Source organism: Rousettus aegyptiacus, unplaced genomic scaffold (genome assembly GCF_014176215.1).
Source record: "Rousettus aegyptiacus isolate mRouAeg1 unplaced genomic scaffold, mRouAeg1.p scaffold_m13_p_4, whole genome shotgun sequence".
NCBI classification, from domain to species: Eukaryota; Metazoa; Chordata; class Mammalia; order Chiroptera; family Pteropodidae; genus Rousettus; species Rousettus aegyptiacus.
Genome location: NW_023416307.1, coordinates 43,163,431 through 43,171,664, shown reverse-complemented (window position 1 = coordinate 43,171,664; position 8,234 = coordinate 43,163,431).

Sequence of the window (8,234 nt, the reverse complement as noted above, 5' to 3'; positions counted from 1 at the left end):
CCTGAAAAGGGAAACGGGAAAACAGAGTTTTTAAGTGGTGCCCTACACAAAATGAAATCGTTCATTCCCCGTGGCTAAAAGCACGGGGAACCTGCGGATCAAAGGCTGGGAATTGCCAGCAGCCTTTCGTGCTATATATTCCTGCCTTCTCTCACTACATACTCTACCTTTCACAGTTTATGTCCATGCTATCAAAGGAAAATAGGTAAACAAATTCTTTAAACTGTAATTCACGGAAACTAAAGAATGATATATAAACTGAGTTCCCTGAATACTCGAGGTCCCTCTCAGTGTCTTTTCCCCTATCTTTTTCTGTCTTTTCTCTGTGCCTCTCACTGTCACTGTCTCTGTCTCTCTCTGCAACCCTCTGGGTCTCTCTCAGGCTCTCTCACTCTCTTCTTCTGAGAAGAGACCGTGCTGTATCTAATAAACTTCCCTAATAAACTTTCCGTTTTGACTCTAACTCTGCAGTCCTTTTGAATTCTTTCTTGAGCTCAGCCAAGAACTCTCTCTCTCTCAGTGCAGGGCTTGAGCCTGCATCAGATAGAAGAGTCAAAAAGATGTTAAAAGTCGAGAGTAAAGAGCTAGAAGCTAGCTGTCATAGTGCAAATGTAAATTCTGCACTTGTTTTAAAAATTAGCTTTCACAAACACAGGAGGATAGATAACTTGATCTAATAGCAGCCGGCAATTTAAAAATTAATTGATGATATTCTCCATTTTGCTAGAAAGGATTATGAGGCCTTTTAAGAGCTAAGAATCTAAAATGATCCTTGAGGTATCCCAGGGTTTTGCAGAATTGTAGCCTACCAACTGTTACTCCATCCCTTGCTAAAGATTTGAAAGCAAGGAAGAGTGGGTGGAAAGATTATTGAGACAACTTTTTCTATACTCTGCTTTATAATTATTTTTTAAAAAGTTACTCATTTGCAAACCTTGATATTTAACTATATTAGAAACCAGTTCTTTGTGATTTATCTCAAAACTGATTACACTGATTTCACCAAATGAAACTCTGAAATCTCCCTGATACCTGGGAAATCTTTGCAATAAAAAGTCCTAAAATTTCTCCAACTCAGAGATTCCAATTGTGTAGGTCATGGGGCACAGGGGAGGGAATGCTATCAATGAATCATTCTGATGATCAATTGGGTTTGGAAGCCACTAAACTGTTGAGGAAATCTTTGGAGGTGTCTGGTTCCCATCCTAAGCTACTAAAGAGAGAAAACCCATTCTGCCTTGTGCTTCATAAGCATTCAGAAACATTAAATTGTGCTTTTAGTAAATACGACAACCTTACAAGCTTGAAACAGCGGCTAACTATGGCCTCCTAGTGGCACTTATTGGTATTGCATATTAAAATGTTGAAAGATTTGCTTAGATTTATAAACTTTTCTTAGAATTTAGTTTTCGATATATTCCTAATCCTTATATATCTATTCTTTCTAATCTTTCCAAATGAGTAGTCATTTATGAGCAATGTGTCTCTGTGTAACGATGCCATATACATTATAAAAAGCGGCTACCAAGTAATAGAAGGTGTTTTGGAACAAACTCAGCATATCCAAAGAACACAACGCAAATGAGCAAATCATTTATCATCTTTCTTCTTTAGGTTTAAGTTTATTAGTTGTCATGTCTCTTTGAGTTATAATTTATATGCCATAAAATTCATCCACTGTAAGTGTACAGTCTGACGGTGTTTAGCAAATTTCTACAGCTGTGCAAACACAGTTTCAGAACGCTGCCATAACCTCACAAAGTTCCCTCACACTCTAGCCCGAGTAATAGCCCTTTAGTCTGAGTAAACCTCTGATCTGCTTTCTGTTTCTAATAGTTTGCCTTTTCTAGAAATTTTATGTAGGTGGAAACACAAAATATTTGGTCGTTCATGTTTGGCTTCTTTCACTTGGCATATGTTTGCGAAGATCATTCTCTTTGTTAGATGAATGCCTTATTTCAGTTCTTACATTTCAGTCTTCGAGCCATTTTTAAATTCATTTTTGTGTATTGTATAAAGTAAGAGTCTAAGTTTAAGTGTTTTTGTATGTGTGTATGTATGTATGTATGTATTTTTGCATCCGGATAGCCAATCGTGCCACCACCATTTTGAAATGCTGTCATCTCTGCTCCGTAGCCCCCACCGAATTGACACATTTGTTGGAAATCGGTTGGCCATAAATGTTTACTTCTGGACTCTTTCTTCTGTTCCACTGATGTACATGTCTATCCCTGCAGGAACGGTAATCTTTGTTTTAGTTATAGATAGTAGGTTACTTTGTAAAATGCACCTTTTACTGAGGATTGTGGTAAAAACGTTTTCTTGAAAAATATTTATTTAAATAGTGCCAGATAATACTGACAATAAGACACAAAAAAGGGGGTTCTAAAGTAGGTTATGGGGACCCACAAGGATTGTGGAACAGAATGCTGCCTCACCGTTTGCAGAAGGGGAAACTGAGGCCCATGAGGATGAAGCAACTTAACCAAGGTTATGCCAGAATGCAAACTCAGGTGCCCTTCCTGGAAACCTTATTTTTCCACTGTGCCACCTGTCCCTCCCTGTTCTTGGGCAGCTCCTGAAGCTATTTCCACCTCTCCCCCCTCTACTGAGTTCCTGCTGGCAGCAGTTGGCAGAGCCGACATGGGCACACAGCTGGGCAGAGGTCCCAGGTGCTCCTGTCTTCTCCTGCTCCTCAGCCTCCCCTGGAGACTCCCTGAAAACAGTCTCCCCAGACCCCGCATTGCCCCAGATGACTGTTCCCTGTGCTCCTGCCCCTCCTTCTTCAGGGACAGTGCAATTGGCTTTTCTTCAGGGACTCTTCTCAGAATGGAAAAAAGAAAGCAGTGCCATAGACGTCAAATGGCTCTTACACAATGGCGGCATCTTGCTAAGAATTGTGTAAAGAACTCTGGAACATATGGATTGAATTTCCCTCAACTTACCCAGGAATGTAATAAGTCGGGGCCTTGGAGGAAGGCTGTCACTCAGCCATGGCACTCAGGACACTTGAAAGAGTCATCCTCCCTCCCCCAACCCCCAGGGACTTCTTACCCTGGAGCTCTCACATCCCTCTCAAGTTCCACGGGCTCTTAACCTCAGCAAGGCACAGACACCCTGGGCTCTGTCTCTGACAGACTGGTGTTGGTGGAGATGGCAGCATCCCAGACAGCTCCCCCACGCCTTCCTTCAGAGGAAGACTGTGCTTCCAACCTCTAAACTTGGCAGAAGTTCTGCTCATTACTTCATTCATTCCTCCACTCATTCAAGTAGTATTTATTGAGGGGGCAGGTCTATAAGAGTGAACAAGAAAGCACAGTCTACTCTTACGTCTTGCGAAAGAACTTTCTAGCATTCTGAGTTATCAAAGCTTTTGAATATGGGTGAGTTCCCATCACTGGCAGTGTTCAAATAAAAGCTGATAGAGATTCAAGCATTAGATGAAGAATTGGGTGTCTGACCTTGCAGATCCCTCCCGAGTACAAGGTTTCATGAGGTTTTCAAGTTCCTGGAGCACTGCCCCAGCTCCCTTCCTGCCTCCTGCCTGCAAGGTTCCACTTGGAAGTCCTCTGCAGGAGCTTAGAGCCAGAGGTTTTTGTTGAAAGCCATGGACAACCCCTAGAGAAGCAACAGTAGGTCCAGAAAAAGCAGATAGATCCCCATCTTTCCTACTGAGAAAACTATTATCATTTTTATTTATTTTTATTTTCTGTCTTTGTCTCTTCGGAAAAGATCTGAGAACTTTCTCCAGAGTGAGGATGAACCCGAAGAATAAACCAAAAACACATAAACAAACATAAAAGTACTAGATAAAATGTTCCCATTGAGAACGCTGCATAAAGGATAGAGAGGAATTCTCTTAATTATTATTTTTTCTTTTTTTCATATTGTAAATATTATATTCTTTTATAAATGTGCAGAGTATAGATAAGAAGAAAAAGAAAAATATTATCCACAATCTCTTTCTTTTGGAGGTGCTGGGTGTATGTCGTGTTATCTCTTATAACTGAATGTGAATCTACAATTACCTCAAAATAAAGAAGTTTAATTAAACCCACTAAAATTATTGATAATTAGACTATAAATATGTAAGATGTTACTCGTGGGGAAGCAGAATGAGGAATGTAAGGAAATTTTATACTACTTTTCCAACTTTTCTATAAATCCCAAATTATTTTAAAATAAAAAGTTTAAAAGCAATTTTTAAAAACGGAAGAAACTACTTAATAAGACAGGGGACAGAACTCTGGATTAGGAATTAGGAGACTTTGACTTTCTACGTGACCTTGGGCAAGTCTTTTGTCCTCTCTGGCTCTCACTTTCCCAATCTGCAAAATGAAGGTGTTGAACAAGATGATCTTTGTATATAGTGCCCTACCCTGTCTATGGTCCAGCCAGTGGTCCTATATCTGTGTCATTCTCACCCTCTACTCTTCACCCTTTTCCCAGTTCAACTTCTCAGACTCACCATCTGTTATGTATAAAATTAACTTTAAAAAAGTTGTTAAAATAATTATAAAAGGCCCCAGTGGATGTCAAGTACCTGTCCTGCACTAGATACTCAATAAAATTTGAATAAGTGCCCCTTTGCTCCCGCTTTTCCCACAGAACAAAGCTCAGTCTCTGAGTTCCTCCACCACCCATCACCCCACCACCCCTTCCTTATCTCTGCCCCTGGAGCAAGCAGGCAGCCATTAACAACAATTTGGAAGGTTCTCACTGAGGTTAGCAAGAAGCCGAATGAAATGCTCTGATAATCAGCCGTTTCCCTAAAATAGCGGTTTTCATGCTCTGGATGCACTCAAATTACCTGGGGAACATATTAAAACACAGATTGCTGGGTCCCAAACTCAGAGTTCTCATCCAGTAGGTCTGATGCAGGACTTCAGAGATGTGTGTCTCCAGCAAGTTCTCAGGTGATACTGCCGCTAGCATGTAAGCCCTGCAAGCCCAGAGGACAACTACATGCCCCATGGTCCAGAGAAAAAGCAGACTTGCCAGGGAGTTTGGCCTAATGGCTAGAGCCAAGAAAGAGAAGGAAATATAGGCTTGGGGGAGGATAGAAGGGGGTCTGGGAGATCAAAGCAGGAACCCCTCTAAGGAGAGGTGGAGGAAGGAGTTGCTCCAGCTTTTACTCTTTTTTCTCTCCCTTCCCACCCAAATGAAAAACTGCTCCCTGCCTCATGTCCCTTACTTCCACCCATGCGAAGGCTCCGGAGCCAGGTGAGGTCAGGGCTCTCAGGCTGGGGTAGTGGCTGTGATGACAGAGGGAGGGAAAGACAAGAGTGGGGGAAAATCTTCAAAGCCCGGAACACTAAGCTGGGAGGGAAGTGGAAATTGAATTAATTCCAGGCTGGTTTATTAGGGAAATGTTTCTGGGTGTTTTGAGGGAACTGCATAAGTGAAAAGTTGCCCATGGCTGTCTTTGTCAACACCCATGTGCTCTAAGGAAGAGTAAGGTGAAAGATGAAGAAGAGCTAACTTTTATTAAGTATTAAAGGAAGCGCCCAGCCCTGAGCTAAGCACTGTACACCTTTTATTTCTGTGAAATAGGCATTATCCTCGCTTACACACATGTACCCATGCTTGCTGACGCCTGACTTCTGACCTGGCCCTCTCCACTGGCTGGAAACTGCCTCATGACCTCCTTGGCTCTATTACCTCCTACAAGCTGTGTGACTTTGACCAAATCAATTCTTCAGGGGCCCAGTTTATCTGCCAGTAACAAAGTTAATGGCAAATACTCCCCAAAGGGTTTTAAGGCACAAACAGCAAGATGAAACTGCTAGGTGAAATGCAGGTTGCTGTGTGATACATGTGAGTATCCACCACCCACCAAAAGCTTAATAATAGTGATCAAGACCTTTGACATCCACAAGGGCAGCCACTTATAGGTCTTACGTTTGGTTCTGGGCACCACTGGGTTAACATTTTCAGCCCATTTTAAATAAAACCAGTACTTATCAATGAAATAATGTTTTAATATTACTAATTCCAAAACTATTACACCATGGAGCCAGAGTAAAAATAAAAATTAATTGAAAACAAAACATATCCAGTAGCAATGCTTGTTTGATAAATAATTTGTTTCAAATTCTAACTTGGCGCAAAAAATGCATTTTTGGTATATTTCATTTTTTAGTCTGTGATATACAATGTTTTCATTATACAAATGTACATCTGTACAAAATCCTGAAATATTTAGAAAAATAACAACAATGATAACCCCCTTCAGTTTTACAGTGCCAAATGGTAGGGTGAACAGTGACTCACGTCTCTTCGTTATAGATGAGGAAACAAGCCCAGGCAAATTACACGGGATGCTCAAGTTCTTAGGGCTGTATCCATGGGTATAGCATGGGTGTAGACCCAGCGCTCTTTGTTTTGTTCCATACACAGAATATTTGGGAAAAGAGCATGCAGGCCCGCCCAAAGCATCAGCTCGGCCCCACCCCAACTCAGCCAGTTCTCTTTTCACATGAGTGTACAGCAGCCATACACTGGGAAATGTCCACCTAGAACCAAGACTATGTCAGATTTGAAAGGAGACTTGGAGGTTGTCTAAGTATTAATACGAGATAAAAAAAGTTCTGAAAAATCAAGACAGCAGCTTAACTGCCAGAGGCCCTGGGAGTGTACTCCCACCATTCTCGGTACACAGGGATCTGAAGAGGAGGTGTTGGGAGTTTTCCTGAAAGGGATGACAAATAAGAGATTTTGAGAGTTTTTCAAATATGTTTGCTCCATACCTCCGGGAAAACCCAAAGGGATAGACTAGAAAGGTATTATTATTATTATTATTATTATTATTATTATTATTAAGAAGGGAACTGAGGCTCAGGGAGGCAAACTTTTGTGTCAAGATTCACAGCACTAAAAAGACTTGTAAAGGCAGGATGAACACCTCGATCTTCCGTTCCCCATCCCACTACTGGTTTTGCCATGTCCCTGGGGCTATGTGGGAAAGGCCCCTTTATATGTTTGTTGTAAGTCCCCATCCCAACTCCCAGCAGCTGATTTTATAGACCTTTTCTCGGGCTCTGGGAATGACTTGGGGCTGGTCTTGACCAACTAGCTATGTCGTGGAGCTTCGTTGATCTCATTCTCTATAAGCATGGCTCTGGGGAGTTGTACAGAGTCACAGAGCTCCAGGAGTTTCCTGTTAAGATCATTGTCCAAGAAAGAATCTAGAATGACTCTTCAAAGACTTGATTTTTTTCTCAGAAATATAAGCATGTGGCATTTCTTGGGGTAAGCATTCATATATCCTCCATTTTTCTTGATAAACAGTGGTTTCTTGTCATTATGATTAGAAAATCTAAAGTCAGGTGAATGCCACTCTGCCACTTGTATAACATTGGCAACTTAATTTCTCTGAGCCTCGGTCTTCAAATTTACACTACAAATAGCAATAATGTTTAACTCAGAGGATTGTCGGCACAGAATCAGTGCTTAATGTATGTGAACCGTCATTTTAAATATGCCTTTCTAAACTTTAAAATAATACAGACTCTGCTACTTCCAGTGAAAATATCTTTTTAAAACAAAGACAAAGTAAAGACACCCAGATACAAAATTTTAAAGAATTCATTACCAGCACACCCACACTAAAAAAAAAAAAAAAAAAAAAAGTATAAGGAAGTCCTTTAGACAGGAGGAAAATAATACCAAATATGAATCTATATCTTGAAACGAAGAACACCAGAAATGGTAACTACGTAGGTAAATACAGAACTTCTCTCTTTATTTTTATATATTTTAAAGATAATAGTCTGTTTAAATAAAATAATGCAAGTATATTAGGGGGTTTTAACATATGTATAAGGAAAATTAATGACAACAACGATATAGTAACATGAAGGAAAAAGTGGAAAAAAGTAGAAATACATTATTGTAAGGTTCTTATGTTATACATGAAGTTGTATAATATCACTTGAAGGTGGACTATGATAAGTAAATCCTCAAGCAACAAGTAAAATAACAAAACAAAGAATTACAGCTAATAAGCCAACAAAAGAGAGGAAATAATAACAAATACACTGATTCTAATTGAAATCTAATAGAAGGCTAAAAAGAAAAATAAAAAAAAACAGATGGGACAAATAGAATACAAAGAACTACATTATATATCCAAATCCAACCATGTGCGTAATCCCATTAAATGTCAATGATCTAAACACACAAATTGAAAGGTAGAGATTATAGGATTAAATAAAAAAGCAAAACCCAACTAT